A 20,156-nucleotide genomic window follows, 5' to 3' on the forward strand; every position below is an offset into this window, starting at 1 on the left:
AAGAAGGAACAGGATGTGTTATGTCAATAAGGAATGAAGCCGGGTAACCTGCTTTGCGGATAATGATAGATTGGAAAATGTCCGAGCACTTTAAAAAAAACTGTATACTTCACAGTCGGATCAGCCCATGGAGGATGCGCTTTACTTCTTTGACTGCCAGTACATTAGAGGACACTTTTTAAAGTCTCTTGCATTGTTTTTAAGTGTATTCATGGCAAGGCCCCTGCATACCTGACCGCCAAAATTACTACTTATCCTCCGGGACGACCCATTTGTTCTTCTGCCCAAAAGCTATTGGTAGTGCCCACATCTGAATTTGTCAACAGGGGCGATAGATGCTTTGCTGTATTAGGTCCCTGTGATTGAATCGCTCTTCCCTCTGCTCTTTGGAATAGTGAGCCCCTCCAAAACATTCTGTAAGAAACTTAAAACGTATTTTTTTATTTAGTCATCTTTGCAGTTTCTCTCGATGGGGCACTTCAAATTAACATCAGCGCCTACATACACTCTCTGTTCGGATGACCTCACTGAGAAATTAGCGCGGTACAAATAAACAAATCAAATCAAGCAGTATAATGCACCCAGACCAAGCAGGGTTCATCCTTGGGAGATCTACGGCACTAAACGTGCGTAGATTATTCAACATAATGGCCCTCATTTCAAGTCAGGCGTTACGGGTTTAACGGCGCCGTCGGCGCCGTGAACCCTTAACGCCTGATTCACACTTTAACGCCTGCTTTTTGCAGGCGTTAAAGTCCAAGGCGCTAAGCGACCTTGGTGCTATTTACGGCACCGTAATTTACGGTGCCGTAATTAGCGCCTTCCCATCCCCATTATGCCCTATGGGACAAAAATGGGAATGGGGAAGGGCAAATGGTGAATGGGGAATTACCGCCCCACTCACCTTGGAATGGGGCGGTAATTCCGCCATCCACCATGGCGGAATCCGGCATGGACCATGGGGCTATTTGCACCATGGTCCACCGCCTGACTTGTAATGAGGGCCAATGTCCTAGATCACACCGAGATGAAGGCTGTGGTAGTATCCCGTAATGCTCCAAAAAGCCTTTGAAATGATGTCATGACCATTTCTATTTGAGGTGCTGACATTTGTGGATGCGACCCTCGGTTCATGCAATGTGTTCGATTGTTGTACACGAAGCCCACAGCCATACTAACAATAAATGGGCAGATATTCAAGCCACATACTCTGGGCAGGGGCACTAGGCTGGGATGTCCATTGTCGCCACTGCTCTTTGGCAATAGCAATAGAACCACTGGCTGATTTACTCAGGAAACAGCATGCCGACAAGCGTATATGAATAGCAAACAAACCCGAGATTGTCTCCCTATATGACGATGACATTTAAAAATGAATTTCAGACTCGAATAACAACATAGACCTGATGATGCAGGATGTAAGATGATTTGGGAGGTACTCGCGAATCGAACAGTTGATCAGAGACTACACAAATGGCAACATAGCGGGGCCACTCACACTAGTCAATATCATAGTGCTACTGAAGCTTATGTATACATTTACTAATGTCCCAATTTGGCCGGCCAGGGATTTCTTTGGGGAGATACACAAGAAACTAGCCTTATTCCTATGGCACGCATGGGCTGCACGCAAAGTGTGGGAGGCACTTGCAAGGCCATAAGAAAGGGGGGGACTGTCAGCTCTAGATTTGGAGTTACATTGACTTGCCTCCCAAGTGCAGTTTGACTCCTACTGCTTGCACACAATGCATGCACCCAGCATGTGAGGTTGGACGCAGTAGCGGCAGGCGAGGCGGACCTTAGAACACGGATAACAATAAATAGAAAGATGACTGCCAATTTGACCCGACAAGCACAATACGACTAGCGTGGCAGAACATATTTGCCAAGATGGTGGAGGGCTTCACTCTATTCTAAGAAAATTCCCATATGGGGATTCACGGACATACTCCGGATAGGATAGAGCGATTCAGAGGCACTGGGATGTGCTGCCGTATGCTGTCATGGAAGATCTGTTCCTGACAGGGGCTGACAGTGGCCTTTAGGGCCAAAATGCCCTCATTCCCTAGGGAATATCTGAGGCTACCTGTGCCGAACTCATCATCAAATCCTACAGTTGTCGCAGAACAGTTGCATCGCTTTACAAACTATTACAAGAGCAGTCAAGCAGTGAGGTGTGTGTCACCCAGAGAAGGGGAAGCAGGCTTGGGGATCGAGATATTCAAGAAAAAGTGGAGTCACATGTGTAGCCTGACTAAGCAAATTTCGCTGAATGCAAAATTCAAGTTGATTCAGTTCAAAATACTACATAGGGGGCACTACACCTGAGCGGAACTTAAGCTGTTTCATCCAGACACCAGTGGGAAATGCCCCAGGTCGAGGGTGCAGGTTACATGCATATGACCTGCCAATGCCGGAACTACAGGAATTCTCTGCCATTATTTGTGAGAAGTTAAACATGATTACAGGTAAGCAGGTGGAGCCCGGACCTGAGGGTTGTTTGTTCAGCCTGCATAAGTACAAGTCCCAGGGCGAGAGGAGGTTTATAAACTTGGGGTGCCTACTCGCAAAAAGATGTATATTGACACACTTGACCTCAAGAAGACCCCCCACAGTTGAGAGCTGGATGTGTGATATCACACTGGCCAATAACAGCGAGCAACTGTTTGTGGGTACACTGCCGAGTTTCTCTATGTCTAAGGACGTATGAGGTGGGGGAGGGTTATCCTTTGAATGTAGCTATGCTTGCTGAACACAATGAGGGGTGGCAGACTGATTTGAAGATATCTGTGAGGGAGGGCAACGAGGGCAAGTAAGATCGAGATTATAAAAGGCCAAACACGGGTTAATTGAGAGGTAGCTGACTCCTGTGCCATTGCATTCTGTTGTGCAAACGAATACTGATAAACACCGCCAGGAGACTCTGCAACGTCTCAGGGTGTCAGGAACTTTCCACCCAGTCGGATACGAGACTCGGGGGCGAGTGGCGGAGATGGCATTCCCATCACAGGAGGAGCACCATGCTCGGCAAAGAGAAGAGGAAGTTAGAAACAGTGGGCCTCATTACAAATTTGGTGGTAGCCTTGCCGGTAAAACTGGCAGGCTGCCGCCAAACTTGCAATTTTTTCTGGCACCCGTGAATGGGCAATTACTGGGTCATTATGGCCCAGCTGGACCTGGTAATGCATTACTCCCCATTCCCATTTGAGCCCCATAGGGGCATTGATAATGTTGCCGGTGCATCCGAAAGGCTCTGCTCGTGGGTGCGGGTACGGTCGCTAGGACAGACCTGGCAGCCGAAATGGCACTCACAAGCAGAACTCGTAGTTTGCCAGGGCGGCAACTACAGTACCGGAAAGCTTACTGGTACCGTAGTTCCCGGACCGGCAAACTAGTAATGACCCCAAGTGTGTGGCCAAAGTGCGGATGAGTGTGCGAGGCACCAGAACATTAATGGCAATGCAGCAGCAAAAGAAGGAGAGCCGAAAGGCACTGGAGGCATTTTGGACACAGATAAGAACATAAGAACAACAGAAAATGACTGCCGGAAGATTACCAGTGAGGTCAATTTACTAGAATAAAGAACCCGGCTTCATGTTGGCACCAACGAATCAAAGAATATAGTTGAAGATACAGCAGCAACTGTATATCCATAACCCTGGGAGGCATAACCACCTTCATGAATGAAATCAACTGTGACAACACTGGGTACCAGGTATCGATCAGATACAAGGAAACAATGATTAATTTGTGAAATCAGAGTACAACTAGCTGTCCCATCGACAACATATCCATGGCAAACACATCACAACAAAGGTTGCTTCTGTGGATAGAGTAGGCACTGGGACATAATAGTGTCATAAACTCCAGAAATGTATTCATCACAAAACATCCAATTGCCATGCTTTACAAATTAAGTTCTTATCATCATGCAAGATATACTAGCACCATGTCCATTTCCTTCCAGCCCAGGGGAACCGCATAATAATATGGGAACAATGGATGAACACTTTCCAAGAATTCTTGACAGCAATAAGTGGAGACATTTTTAATGATGACCTGAAAGAAGCGTCTCTACTGAACAGCCTGGGAAGAGAAGATGTAAGAATGTTTTGCCCCTTTCCTGAAACACAACATTCAGAAGGGGCTGGAGATTCACAACGACTTGCACTATCAAAAGGTTAAAAAAAAAAGCCTTGACCAAACATTGTTCTTGATAGGTACTATTTCCAGTTCCATATCGTGATCTCTCAATTCACTTTCATCTTCAATATGTCCCCTACTTACATTTGACGAAATCTCTCAGCAGCCAGACCTGGCCATTCTCTTAGGTAGCAGTGGTCTTATTAATTTTGATGATTCTTTGTGGAGCCTGAACCTGGCCCTTCCCTTTAACATGCGCCTGGGTTCTTTCACTCACACTCAATCACCTACCTTGAGATTGATAGCAATACTGCATTTCTCTTATCGAAGTATTTGTTTATGAGCTGTCTGTTTATGTCTGACCCTATTTTACGCAGCTTTTATATCAACATTTCTGCCATTATATTTGCTCAATGATGGGTGGTTCAATCGACAGAATGCAGATCTTCATTTTGTTAGTGTGAATGGTTCAACATATGTGGACGAGTGTGGAGTGTACCAGCAGGCATTCAGATTGTCCCTGAGTACCTATTTCCACAATAGGGAACTAGCTAACTCAAATTGTATGGTTCCTTTTATGAGGCGATTCATCCTTGAACTCGCTCATTGGTGCCTGGATGATACAGTGCTCTGCGCAAGTGTTTGATTCCCTACTCATTCAAGAATGTCTGGCGACCGATGAAGACGTGAGCCCGTAGAGCTCCCGAAGCCGCCAGCCACATTCTGAAATATCCTGGGAATTTGGACAAATATATCCCTAAAAAGGTTCCTCAAAGGTGGCGGAAACCCAGTAGGAACACCATCTGCAACTGAAGCTGAATCCGAAGCGTCAATCCCAAGATATCTACATCTGGAAAGGGAAGCAGTCGGCGCCAAAACGAAACCAAAATGGCCGACGGCGATACAAGCTAGAACTACAGGCGCTGCCTCTCACGGACGCCGAAGATAATCCGTATAAAACTGGGAGAGACCCAGCCCACAGATCCGACGGAAGTGGCACCAACCTCCGCCTGGGAAAGTCAGCCGCTCCGACTCTGACACTCGTTGCAGACTGAAAGGAACAAACACCTCCCTTCCCCCCGTGGCCCTCGTTGGGCTAGCCATCCTGCGGGACGACATCCCGGCTTCTCCGAGGCCCACAGCACCAGCGTACCTTAGGAGACCTACCTCCATCCGGCGAGCACGCACGCCTAACACGCGGCAGGCCGAGGACCGCGCGGGCGCTCCGGTCCCCCGTAGAGCGCCTGCCGCCAGCAGCAGCGACCGCTGTGGTGACAAGGAGAACCCGGAGAGCAGCGCAGGGAAGGACCGGTAAGGAGAAGGGGGGGAGGGGAACAGCCGTCACGATCTCCTGAACCACCGAGGCACAGCAGACGGCACCCCGGACTGATTGTCCGCCTGCCCGCCTCCGCCCCCCTGACTTCCAAAGCCCGACCTACTGCCAAGAATATCCGGGGGAAAACCACGCACTGTGACCCCGCGCACCCGGAGCGAACAGGCGAGAACCACCCGGTTCGCCCAATAACCAAGGGGGAGAGGTGCAGACCAATATTCTCCACAACGCAGGCAAGTGCCCAAGACCACAGTCCAGCTTGCAGAGGGCAAGGTAATAGAGGCAAAAAGTGTCCCCTTGCAAGACAACATACTCACTCGTGAACAGAGAGGGCACCCCCAGAAAGACTGGAATGAAAGGTGGAGGCGCCTAGTATCAGGCCCCACATACAGTGGGTCAACCCAACCATTACACTGCAATCTCTGGGCACCAGGGCACGCATAGATACAGGACTCCCCGAGACAAGACCAAGTGGAGAGGGATTGATACAAGGAAATATATCGCACAAACAGCACTGGCAGTGGGTCACACTGAAACTGTACTAGAACGAAATTGCAACGCTGAGCCACTGAAGAGTGACACATCTGTTTCACTGAGCTGCCCCATCAATATAGCAGGGCAACTAATCTGATAACCCGAGCTGCCTCGTAACAATCTACATACCAGAACCTTACAAGAGCCAAATATATCACGCCAGAAATGGGCAAAGAAAGGATCAAGAAAACTGGCACCCAGAATACAATGGAGCAATACACAACGTCTACCCCGGCACCGCCTACGGATCAGAATAAAACGGACGAATCACCAGAGCCTGGGGACGACATATGCCTAAGAGACGTGATGAACGCTATCTCCAATTCTCAAACTGCCATGGAAGTCAAAATGGACAGCATCTGTACAGAGGTCTCCTTGCTGCGTCATGATCTCCAGAAACTATCGTCTCGTACAAGGGAGGCAGAAACCCGCATATAATTGACAGAAGACGAGATAAGAAGCATGGGTCAACAAATGAATACTGCACTAGATCGCATCAAAGCAATGAAGGAGAGGGTGGAAGAAGGAGAAGGCCGATCGAGAAGGAATAATATTCGAATTCTCGGCCTTCCCGAAAAAACAGAGGGACCTAGCATGGAGCTGTTCCTCGAACAATTGCTCGCTGACCTATTCGCTCCCAAATCCCTCTCAAATTTCTTTTCAATTGAGCGGGCGCACCAACTGGCAGACCAATTCCCGGAACATGTCATGATGCCTGCCCCCGGAAGACCAGACCAGGCCCAGCAGCCCCAGAAGCAGGCATCATGCCACTTGGAGCATGCCCAAAAGCCCCAGTTAGGGGCTGTTTGGGTACAGTCCTGGCGCCTATGGCGCCAGGCTCATTATTGATAACTTACCTGAAGCAGACCATGCTGCATACTCACCTGAGGCAGACCATGCTGCATGAAGACTCAAGCCAAATGAGGCTTAGGAGGGACTATTTCACTGAAGGGACTATTTTGTTACTTGGGTGGGACTGTGGAAGAATACTTACCTGGATCTTCTTCCAAGGCTATTTAAACCACGCCCGGACAGCCACACGTGCTTCGCGTTATTCTGCTTGCTGCAGCGTAACGCTCACCGTGTTTTCAGCAGCTCCAGTCTTCAGTCACGCCTGCTTCAGTCCTGGGACTCCTGAAACAAGAAGAAAAGAAGGATAAAGGTTAGAACAGGAGTTTAAACTTTAATCCTTACCTGAATCCTGATCCATTTCGCCACGGAGCTGAAAGACAGAAGTCTTTGAAGCATCGCTTCGCATTCCTACGGCGCCGCGCTGAACTCACCTGCTTGGCGGTACTTCAGCATTCCATCACGCTCTCTCCATCTCGCGGCCGCCCTCCGACACCTAAGGAGAGAAAGACAGCAAGGTGAGCAAGGGGACTCTCTAAAGTTATACAAGCTACCCCCAAGGACTTACCTGATTTACCACGGGGGGTACTCACCTCATCTCGGGTCTGCGCAGTCAACTCTGCTTCATCGCCGTACCCCGGCCCCTAAGGGGAAAACCACAATAGACTTACCTGAATCTTACCAATTGCCATTTGGAAATCTTCGAGTGGATTAATCGGCAACCTGCAAGGAATCGGACAGAGTGAAGATCAGACATTTGAACTCTTATGAACAATTGGACTTTAGAGTCAATACTGGAACTCACCAATTCCTCTACGCCAGTGAAGTAACTGGTCATCAACGTGCCCCTGCGGTCGACACAGGATGGAGAGCTCATCCTTCCAAACCATCAGGTGAGACTAAGGAGGGGACATCAAGAGTGATCTGTGGGAATACAACGGGAGTGGGGAAGGTGGGTTGACACTCAATTCCACGGGTGGTTAATTCCCCTTCTCCTTTGCAGAAGAATATTCCTGCGAGCCAGACAAACTAGGCAGAGCGGGCCAGTCCAGTCAGTCATCTCGGCGCTACACGTCACACTGGTGGAAACAACAGCGGCCCAGTTCCGGTCGACGCCCCCGTGGGAACAAGGTGAGCGTAACAGAACACCACCACGAACAGTGATAGCCAAGATCCTAAACTACAGGGATCGAGATGCGATACTCCACATGGCAAGGACGAAAGGGACCATGGCATATAACGGCTCCAAGATAGCCTTCTTCCCTGACTTTACTAGAGAAGTACAAAGAGCAAGGCAATCCTTTGACCCTCTTAAGAAGCGGCTACAAGGGCTGAATGTGAAATATGGTTTGCTATTTTTGGCACAGATGAAAATATACCATAAGGGCACAACGGTGCATTTCACAGACACTAAACAGGCATGGAGCTGGGCGGAACGCAACCTAGAAGGTGACTGGGGCCCATGGAGACGGCAAGAAAAGCGGAGGAACAGACCCCGGCCAAACAGACCGCCAAATGAGCCGCCACAGCAACAAATGGAAGAAATACCACAGAATGGAGATGATTAAATATAAACAACAGGCATCTGCATAGAAACACATTCCGCAAGTGGATAAACGGAGGCACAAGCTGGAAACAAATACCGCACAGAACGGCTGGCGGCTACGATAAGCCACACACACCCCCCCCTCGATTGCAAACGGCAAAAAAGATAGCTCGCAATCACCCACCGTGGCATCTCCAATCCACGGCGGCGAAAAGAAAACCCAGAGTCTCCACCGCGGCACCTCCAACGCCACAGTGACAAGAGACACCCCAAGTTCATCAGTTTGATTAAGTTTGGTTGTGTGGGCGACATATGCTTCAGTTGGGGAAGGAGTATGGGGAGGGGGGAGAGTTGGGACTTGATCACGTTATTTGTTGGCAGCAGGAAAAGCACAGCTTGGACATGCACTTTGAGTTGAAAGGACACCAGGGCAGCCCAAACAGTCACAGCGCAGGACTCCTCTCGTCTAAACTGCGACCACTGACACAGACAATCACACACAACAAGAAATGAGTGTGACTGGACCAAACACCAAAAAGCTTACTCTCATGACGTGGAATGTTAATGGCCTGGGAAACAGTATTAAGAGAAGACTGGTAACACAATACCTGAATCATCATAATCCAGACATAGTACTACTTACCGAGACACACCTGGCTGGCACAAGATGCCAATTTTTCAAGAGAACCAAATACCGTACAGCAATACATGCAGGCTTTTCAATGGGCTCGAGAGGTGTGTTAATACTAATAAATAAGAGAATCCCTATTGAAATATCCAGTATAACCCAGGATACTAAAGGAAGATGTGTCCTCATACAAGGAACACTATGGAACCAAACCATTGCCATACTGGCGGTCTACGCTCCCCCTCCGCTTATAACAACTCTACTCGACGACATCACACCGATCATAGCCAATAATACTGCAGATATAGTAGTAATAGGTGGAGATTTCAACAAAGTAATGGATGTCAATAAGGACCGTACACATATAAGGGGGAGAAACCCAGCGATACCAACCAAAATAGCCACCTTCGCAACGGCAATGGGACTGAAGGACGCATGGAGAGATTTGCATCCGACAGAAAGACAATAATCTTTCCACTCAGGTGCACACGCATCGTTGTCTAGACTGGACTACTTCTTCCTCCCCGGCGAAGACATACACAAGGTAACTGAGGCAACTCTACAGCCCCGAGGGATATCAGACCACTCCCCGTTAATGATCCTACTTGAAACAGAAAGACCCCTGCCCCCACCGACATGGCGACTAAATACATATTATCTTGGATTCCCAGAGCTGGTAGAAAAGATCCAGGAAGCTACCGCTTCATATTTCGACCTAAATCAAGACTCGATAAACGATGAAAGAACCATATGGGAAGCTTATAAGGTAACTTTGAGAGGTGAAATACTGAGTTGGACAGCAGCACACAAAAAAGCGCACAGGAAAGAGGTTGAAGACGCTGAAACAGAGGTGAGAAATGCCGAAATGCAATATATAAACACGGGTGCATCAGATGACAACAGAACCCTGCAAGTGGCACAAAAGAAATTGCATAACATCACACTCACCTGTGCGAAACAAGCACACAGAGCCATGCGCACTAGTCTATATGAGACTGGAGACAAAGCCAGCAAGATGTTGGCGTCGTTGGAGAAGAGAGAGGAGGGGCAACGCCAGATAAGATGCATAACCACCATAAATGCAGAACGGACCTCGACTGATCCAGACATCGCTGAAACCTTCGCAGCGTACTATGAGGCGCTATACGTCCCCCCGACGACTCCGATAGATCCCAGCATTCTAGATACACTCACCATTCCACATTTAAACGATACGCAAAGAAAGAGTCTAGAAACAGAAATCACAGAAGAAGAACTATCAACAGCCCTATCCCAACTCCAAAATGGGAAAACCCCAGGACCTAACAGCTTCCCAGTAGAGACATGGAAAAAGATCGGCAGTGGACAAATAGTACCACACATGCGTAAAATGTTCCTGTATGCCAAAGGAAGAGGAATCCTACGCCCGGATTTAAGAAAGGCCACTATAGTGGTGATACACAAGGAAGGCAAACCGTCAGACGCATGCAGCTCCTACAGGCCGATTTCACTTATAAACATAGAAGCCAAAATACTAGCCAAGGTGCTGGCTAACAGGCTCCAGACAGTAATAAACACTCTTATCCACCCAGACCAATGTGGCTTCATGCCGCAGAGATCTACACAAATGAACATTCATAGGCTGCACGCCGCTATTGAAAAGACCCCAACACTGCAGGATTCACTAGCCCTCCTCACAATTGACTTCGAGAAAGCCTTTGATTCAGTCCACTGGGAGGCCTTGTGGAACATCATGGGTAGAATGGGGCTGGGTGAACAATTCATAGGTTGGGTCAAGCTGCTATACAATGCACCGACAGCTGAGATAAGGGTGAATGGATGGACCTCACGTAGCGTTAACTTGGGTAAAGGGACCAGACAGGGCTTCCCCCTCTCTGCGATGCTATTCACACTGGAGATTGAACCCCTTGCAATAATGATGAGAGGATCACAGCTGTGGAAAGGGTTCCAATGGGCCCAGGACTGGGAAGATAGAGTCTCCCTCTATGCTGATGATCTACTGATCTACCTGAGTGATCCATCAGTGTCATATCCCATCGTCACCCACATACTAAATAGATATGGAGCATTTAGTGGACTACAGGTAAACTATAGTAAATCCATTCTATTCCCGATTAAAGGAATTGATGCAACAGCTCTAAATAACTGCCCATACAGAATAGAAACTGGGCAGTTCAAGTATCTTGGGGTACAGGTTACGACGGACCTCACGCAATACGTATCCCAAAATCTACACCCAATCAGAGATAGATTCACAAACGATGTGAAACACTGGATGACCCTCCCTCTTACCCTATTAGGAAGGGCGGCGATGTTTAAGATGCTGGCTCTACCACGATTTCTATACATCCTCCAGAACGCTCCACTATAAATACCCACAATAGAATTCCATAAAATAGACGAGATTCTCAGGAAGCTGCTGTGCGGAGGAGGGCACCCCCGAATTGCACTAAAAACCCTACAACGCTCCGTATGGGAAGGAGGTATAGGACTTCCCCACCTGCAAACATACTACTGGGCAGCCCAGATGCCAATAATAAATGACATCCTTCACAACAACGCTGAATTACCACACATTAGAGCGGATAGCCAGATGAGAACAGGGCTCACCCCACTAGAGACCCTCTACCAAAGCAGGACACGCACGACCCCCAACAGAACGAAAGCACATAGGACGCAAATATGCATAGACGCACACAAGCATCTAGGTTGGGAAGGGAAGCTCACACTGGCACAGCCCCTATGGCGGAATAGGCACCTACCGGAGCTTGGTAAACTTCCGAAATGGGCAACCTGGGAGGTAGCTGGGATAATAAGGCTAGCAGATATAATACAAGATGGAGTGATAATATCATTCCAGACCCTGAGAGACAAATTCAAGCTATCTTCCACAGAACACTTCCATTACAGACAGATGCGTCATGCACTTACCACATCTGCGATAGACCCACTGAACATTCCAGACTGCACACCAATTGAGAGGAACATTGTGGTAGAGCGTATCGACAGTAAAATAACCTCATAATGTACAATGCAATAGCCTCTTTCGCTACAACGGAACTTATAGACTTGAAAGCAAAATGGGAAAGAGATGTGGGACCAATACAACCGGAAGAATGGACCAAAGCGCTCATGCATCCAAGGGAAGTCGCCATATCGGCTAGAATCAGACTGATTCAACTTAAAATCCTACATAGGGTATACTACCCAAGAGAGGCCTTACATCAGTGGGGGAGAGCAACGGATCCCAACTGTCTAAGATGCCAACAGGCAAGAGGGAACTTTTTTCACATCTTATGGGAGTGTCCACAAATCCAGATCTTTTGGCAGAAATGTTGTGACAGATTATCATCGGTCATGAGCCAACGAATACCTATGGACCCCAAACTGCTATTACTCAGGATGGATGAAGACTTAGATATATCCCGATTTGAGAAACTCATGCTGGCAACGACCACAGGGCTCGTAGGGAGGAACCTGGCCCAGCTATGGGGCTCTCCCTCATCCCCACGATATGAACAATGGATAACAGACGTAGATATCTGTGTGCAAATGGAAACAAGAATATACACTACCAGAGGATGCCCAGTGAAAGCACGCAAGATCTGGCAAAAATGGGAGGACACATAAAATGTTGAGAACTTATGAATAGACTCGATAGATGTTTGGAGTCCCCCTGAGACCCACCTGCACTATGTATAAATTGGAAGCCCCAAAACCTACTATATGAAGAACCTTTTGTTATTTGAAATGTGTATGGAGAACCGTGCTTAGAGAATGCCTGTATGCCCGATTGGTGTGATCGTATTACTTGTCGTTAATTTGTATGTTTATAAAATCAATAAAATATGTTATCAAAAAAAAAAAAAAAGAATGTCTGCATTTCTTCTGACACCAACTGTATGCCATTGTCCTTAATTCACTCTTCCAGATTTACTACCATCTTCAATTGAGATTTAAATGGCCTAATGTTTAAGCTTTTAAGACATGTATTTTGTTTTGGCATTGGGTAAAAGCTTAGGGGACATCACAACTGCAACAGGTCTCATATTCAGAGCCTGCAATGGACAGAAAAAGGGGCAAAGATGGTGCCAGAGTGTGGGTGAAGAATAAAGGGGCGTGTGACAATGTGGAGTACATGCAACATAATTACCAGAGCTATATTTTAGCAAAGTCCTGTAGTAGGCCCTAGTTCAGTGTCAACGTCTGAGAAACTTGAAGAAGGGAGGGCCCATGGTGACAGAAGAAAGGTAAGACCATCTCAGCATCCAGGGTGTCAGACAACGGATATATGAGAAGCGAACAACTGATGGCTCAAGTATTGTATTCCCATGCTGGAAGCGGTACTGAGTCCTCAGCTGCCATTGTTGGGAAGAAGAGGGAAGAGCTGGGTTGTATGGGGGGAGAAGCTTAGCAAAAATGCTAGGATGCACCCTTCATCATTTTCATTTCACAGAGGAACCTTGGCTGGACCCTAGACAAAACCACAATATGATGGACATGGGAACTGAACATGTGGATGCATTGGTAGCCATTCTGGTCAAAGCCACTGCCAACTCATGGGGAGGCAGTCTTCTGAGTCCCAAGACCATGGATAGTTATCAGCCTATGAGTCACATTCTTTCCTTGGGGGCTTCCATGGCAGAATAATAGTAGTGGTCTATGCTTCTGTCCTCAGGGTTCAGCAGGTACCTCCAGGCTGAGGAGATGCAATAAATTGTCCCCAGCGAGAAATTGTCCCCAGCAGGCCCTGAGCAAGTGTGGACAAAGGTCAGAACATCAGGAGTACTTCAGAAAGCCAATCAGGTCACAGCCTCTGCCACATAAAGGGGAGGGAGTCTTCTGAGAGTCTCTCTCCTGAATGTTTGCATCTATACAGGGCAGGGTCTAGGCTTGGGGCTCACAGGGCAAATTAACAGTCACAGATATGGGATCCTGAACAAGGTGGCGCACAGAGATTACTGCCTTCCAGACTCTTGATTGTTTCCTCCTGATATTTAAAACAGCTGTCCTTACTCCTATTCAAGCTGAAAACGAGACTCCCAGCTATCCAGGATGTTTCCTGCATTAAAATACAGTAGCTGTGTCTCTCCGCTTAAGACCCAGGGAAAAAAAGGTTCAAAGAAGTATCTCTAAAAATTGATAGCGCAATTGTATCCATACAGGTCAGTAAATTTTAGAAACCTTAGAGTGTGATTATGCTTTATGGACCTGGTACAAGGTCTGCACAAGAGTCCCTGTTAAATGCTTAACACATTAAACCAACACAGATAGGTATACTTTAAATACTTTCAAAAGGACACTTCTTAATTGGTAGTTGCTGAATGCATACAATTGTTACAGGAGTTTGACAGGTCTACCGTACTACCTGTAATAACGCACACACACAAAGTAATACGGTAGTTGTATTTAGTCAGCATACACATATGAGATCGTGATTTTTAGGAAAGAAAACAGTTGGATAGTGTTATCCTAGCAGAGCTTCAGGTTTTAGAGGCAGTTTTATGGCACAGCAAGTCTTTCAAAGTCAAAACGCAACCCTAGCTAAAACGGCAGTTCGCAGCACCGTAAAGTCTTGCAAAGCTGTAGATATCAAAAGATCCTGTGGATAATGTCTAGTCTCTAGGAAGGAAAATAAAAGAAGACTTATCCAATGTTGGAGACCCTGTTAAAGGACTTGCTAAAGGGACACAAGCAGCAGCTTGAGTAGGAGGTCAGAGGGGGGTTGCCCTGGACACCTCTATGTGCACTCTAACTCTCTGGAGGGACTTTCTGGAATACATTAAGCAATCCCTTTTTCCCCACAGTACCTTAGCCTTGAAGAAAAAGTTTGTGGCGGATGCTCTGCGATGTTGCAGCTCTGAACCTGACTTCTGGATTCATTGGTCTGATGACCAAAGGCAGGACAATGAATGGCATTTCTCAGCAGCAGTCTCGAGGGTGGACCTCTGGCCAGCTTTCATCAACATCTTTGGTCACTGCGGTTATGGCACCTTTTCTATAGAACCAACAAAGGACACAATTTGCCTGGTCAATATTCTTTGGTTCCTGCAGTCCCACACTCTGAGGAGGGTGTCTTGTCTATTTGGTTTTGGTCTCTGGAGTGTCCTTGAGGGCTCAGCAAAGACTTGTACAGATTCAGCCTTTCCAAGATGATGAATTCAAAATGGGCAGTATGTCTCCTGCTATTGAGTTTCGGCAGCTCTGGAAACTCACAAGACCTCAGGAGATAGTTCAAATTTTTAGGAAAGAAAACAGTTGGTTAGTGTTATCCTAGCAGAGCTTCAGGTTTTAGAGGCAGTTTTATGGCACAGCAAGTCTTTGAAAGTCAAAACGCAACCCTAGCTAAAACGGCAGTTCGCAGCACCGTAAAGTCTTGCAAAGCAGTAGAAATCAAAAGATCCAGTGGATAATGTCTAGTCTCTAGGAAGGAAAATAAAAGAAGACTTATCCAATGTTGGAGACCCTGTTAAAGGACTTGCTAAAGGGACACAAGCAGCGGCTTGAGTAGGAGGTCAGAGGGGTGTTGCCCTGGACACCTCTATGTGCACTCTAACTCTCTGGAGCGACTTTCTAGAATACATTAAGCAATACTTTTTTCCCCGCAGTACCTTAGCCTTGAAGAAAAAGTTTGTGGTGGATGCTCTGCGATGTTGCAGCTCTAAACCTGACTTCTGGATTCATTGGTCTGATGACAAAAGGCAGGACAATGGACGGCATTTCTCAGCAGGAGTCTCGAAGGTGGACCTCTGGCCAGCTTTCATCAACATCTTTGGTCACTGCGGTTATGGCACCTTTTCTATAGCACCAACAAAGGACACAATTTGCCTGGTCAATCTTCTTTGGTTCCTGCAGTCCCACACTCTGAGGAGGGTGTCTGGTCTATTTGGTTGGGTCTCTGGAGTGTCCTTGAGGGCTCAGCAAAGACTTATACAGATTCAGCCTTTCCAAGATGATGAATTCAAAATGGGCAGTATGTCTCCTTGCATTGAGTTTCGGCAGCTCTGGAAACTCACAAGACCTCAGGAGATAGCTCAAATCAAATTTCGCCTTGAAATCTGTTGTTCCCACCAGTCAAAGGGAAGGAGTCATCCTTTTTGGAGTTCCTCTGGCTCACAGAAAACAGGGTCAGGACAGCAGTGCTCACTTCACAGTGTTGCAAAGGGTCTGCAGGCATCTCTGGTTGTTGTCTTCTTCTGTTACCTCAGCTTCCAGTGGTCAACTTTTACTCCAGGATTCACTTGTCTGCAATCTTTCTCAACAGTTTACAGAAAGGGAAGTTTTGCTGTTCAATCAGGACATCCCAATCCCCAGTGGGAGCTAGTCCCATTCAGGCACTCTTGCATACAAAATACAAGGTGGTGTAATACTCCTCCCCCTCTTCCTGCCAGGCCAGATACTCTGGAGCCTAGGCAGGGACACCCAGGGTTCTCACCAAAGGCAAAACAGCCACACAGCCCTCCATCTCCAAGAATGTTAGAAGAAGAGCTAATAAAGGAAACCGTGCTTGTAATGAAAGAAAGAAGGGCGGCCTCAAGTTGGTACTTGGGTGCCCCTATTGTGCACTACCAAGGCTATGGACATTTACACAATACATAATGTACACAAAAATTACACAATAATTGGTAGAACATGTCCACTGCCACCAGCCATAACTGGGAGATTGTCTATGTGACTAAAAGTCACAGGAGCAGAGCGAAGGGGGATATTAGGTATCCCTTTGGCACTCCACATAAGGTGGTCTCTGCCAATCTCTCAGACTATTAAGTTTTAGGAACTGTTGCTGTTATTGTGCATGTATTTTGTATTTTGCAATCTAAGCCGTTGTTTATCTTTCTGTTGCCGGTAAAGCTTGCTAAGTATTTTTGTTTACTTGGTTATGATTTGTAGTCGAACTTGTGCTACTTTTTAAAATAATTTGGAAGCATTTGTATTTATCTGATTAGTTTGATCATATTTTTAGCGTGGTTGTATTCTGTACTTCATGCCCTTGTGACTCTTGTGATACTCTAATAAGGTGTTTACAGGTAACTCAACTCAATAAGAGCTCAATCCCAGCAGGGGCTAGAAATGCCCCCTCCATCCTCGAGTTGCGGAACAAACACTAAAAACGTTTCTGTTTCAACAATGCCTGTAGGGGAAATAAAAGAAAATCCCTCCCACCCTCCACGAACAGTATTGCGCTACTGTATAGAATGCAAAGCACACTTTTGGCCCTCTCCTGTTGCAATGTTCTCCGCTGCTTGTGATCAGACTATAAGCATATTAGGACCCGGTGAGGGCCAATCGGATTGTTACAAACAACCTGATTGACCCTCACTGGGTCCCTACCAGCGCAACATAGACCTACCTGCTTCGTGCACTCTGAGCACTGTGTCCCACAAAGTTATTTTCCATTGTTCGTCTGACCGCCTTGGAAAGTGAGAAGGGACTATGTATCATCCTTTCTCCCCGATCGCGTGTGACCATTTTTTTTCTTTTTTTTCTCGACCTTAGAAATGGCTTTCATGCCATTCCGCAACCCGAGAAAAAACAATATTAGTACACTGGTACAACGTGCCACGCAATAGAAGCCTCAGAAGGGGCGTATTACCAGTTTTGCAATGCCCCCATGGCTACATTAAAGCTCTCGCTTCGCGCTGGCTTGTAACTATCACCACAGGGGCATTACCAAGATGGTAATGCCCCTACCTCCTCAAGTTCTATTACTTTAATAAATAACTAAAAACACATTAAAAAGCATGCAGCACATTGCTAAGTGGTGTAGAAATCCTGACCTGATTTCCAATGATTTGAGAACTGCATTGATTTTACAACAATCATGAAGTGCATTCTAAAATTAAATGTAGGACTTGGAATGCACTAATGGTCAGGCCGTCAGTACCTCATTGAGACCAAAGATTCACTGCTATGAGTGCCTCTAAGATCCCCATAAGATGTTTTGAATGCCCTTTGGTTGGTTAATCTGTTCCGACATTCACACTAACATATTTAATCCCAAGTAACGAGATTGAATGGCAATTCACAATGTGCACCGCAGAAGACCTGGGCTTCAGTGGGTCACCCTTCCCTAAAGTACCCCTTTACCGCATTTGAATATCCACACCTGAATAACTGTGTGGAGGCTGCCTGGTTTGAGGCAAGTTGATATTCCTTCGTGGTGCAACTCAGATGGCTGAACCTGGAATGGTGGCTATTGAGCACCTGACTAAAATCCAAGTATTGTAAAATCGGGACTGCACACCCTCAGAGACACTACAAGTTGTAAGGTAAGTTGGCATCACTTACCTCCTCCCCTGCAGGAAGCCCAATCTACATAGGGCCTCATTATGAGTTTGGGGCCAAAGTAATTTGCCACTACCAACACTCCATCCTGTGACATTACCATGGCATTATGAGTGCAAAGTCCGCATGATTCTATGGGGATGTTTTGCAGGTATACCGCAAGCTGTAATTCCATCCAGTAAAACCTCCAATTATTGGAGGGAAAGTTGAGGACCAACCTGCAGCTTTTTGCTGAAGGTGAATCTTCCAGTTGATCCCCCACCATCAGATATTAACAGTGTGTTGATGCTGCAGTAAAGAGGCGGTACAGGAATTTCCACCATGTTTCACAGCACCGCCTAACTTTTATCAAGGCTCCTACAGATGATTTTGTCTGTCTAACATTTCTCAGGCTTTTTAGAAAACGAAGCAAACATGTTTCAGTCGAAGGACCCCTGCGTGTTTGTTCAGGAGATCTGAAGGAGCTGCTCCGGACATGAGTGCCCAGAACCATTGCATTTCAGAATTTGAAGCACTCACTGGAGACCTGCTAGGATCTCTTGCCACAGGGCAGACTTAAAGTACTAGACAGACGTATCTGTAAGGTGTGCTTCGAGAACCCCATGAGTCAGAATGTTGTTAGCTGAAATAGTTTGTCAGTTAAAGAACAGTTGTGTGCTCATGCTCCAACACTGTTGATCAAGTGAATCAATAAAGTCATTGGCATGGTGTTACAGCTGCACTATTTATTCTTACAGCACAGCTGGTACATCTTCAGCAGCATCTTGGTAAAATTGCAGGCACGTGTTTTGACCATCTGGCCAACACAAATCAAGGCAAATATTCTTTAATAAAGCAATATATTAAAATTTTTAGGAAAACATATAATAAAAACACTTAATGCATGAATGCATATTTTTATATGGCGATACATGGTGATATTATCAGACAATATTGTAGTACATAACTATGCAACATAAAACCAAAGATTTTATAACATTAATAGTAATAAATAATTGATAGTGGTGTTACACATCCCAAGAGAGAGAGAAGAGAGAAAAAGAAGATACGATTAGTATTGTGTATATTATTAAACGCATGGCCTATCCACAATGTAAAAGTGAAAGGCACACTTCCCTCAGGCTTAGAATAGTTCTAGGTAAGATATTTTTGCACATTTCTCAATTTACCTTCACAAACGTCTCATATGTACTCCGTTGCTACAAGGTACTTTTAGGATTTTGTGGCCTTTCCTTGGCTTGTATGACATTATCCATTCTCAGATTCAGAGCCAAACCTGAATACAAAAACGAACTCAAGATCATGCTCATCTTTTGGAATTCATGCTGTGTGCTTGGGAGCTAAGAGGAGAGCCGCGTTGGAGAGTGAGTGGGCTGTAGGGCACGTAGCAGGCCTGAGCTATGGTACAAGAGTTATCCCCTAAACAGGCAAAGAACCTCATTATGTGGCAGAGGGGAAAGATGACGCCGGGACTGGATCCCAGTCCCTGCACACGGGATGTAGGGGGCAATTGTACGTTGGGCATTAAGAGCACTTTTTTGGCGGCACCGGTGCTACAGGGTCCAAGAGGCAGGGCAGCATGGACACTTAACGTAATCAAGGCGTGAAGCCTAATGTTTGGCCTGGCTTCTTAAGATGTCGTTGAGGAGCCTGGCTCGTCAGGAGATGCCCCTTGTATGAGGCAAATACTTCACAATATGCAGGCCGGATTCACATCAGTGAATGGGAATGGCTGAAGCTGAAGCATCCATACATTCCAAGTGAACACAGCTGGATAAAGAAAGTGCCAGGATAACTGAGACTGAATCATGGATCAGTGGTGTGGAGGACAAGGTATG

The sequence above is a fragment of the Ambystoma mexicanum genome, chromosome 9, assembly GCF_040938575.1.
Source record: "Ambystoma mexicanum isolate Mex_15411 chromosome 9, UKY_AmexF1_1, whole genome shotgun sequence".
Classification (NCBI taxonomy): Eukaryota; Metazoa; Chordata; class Amphibia; order Caudata; family Ambystomatidae; genus Ambystoma; species Ambystoma mexicanum.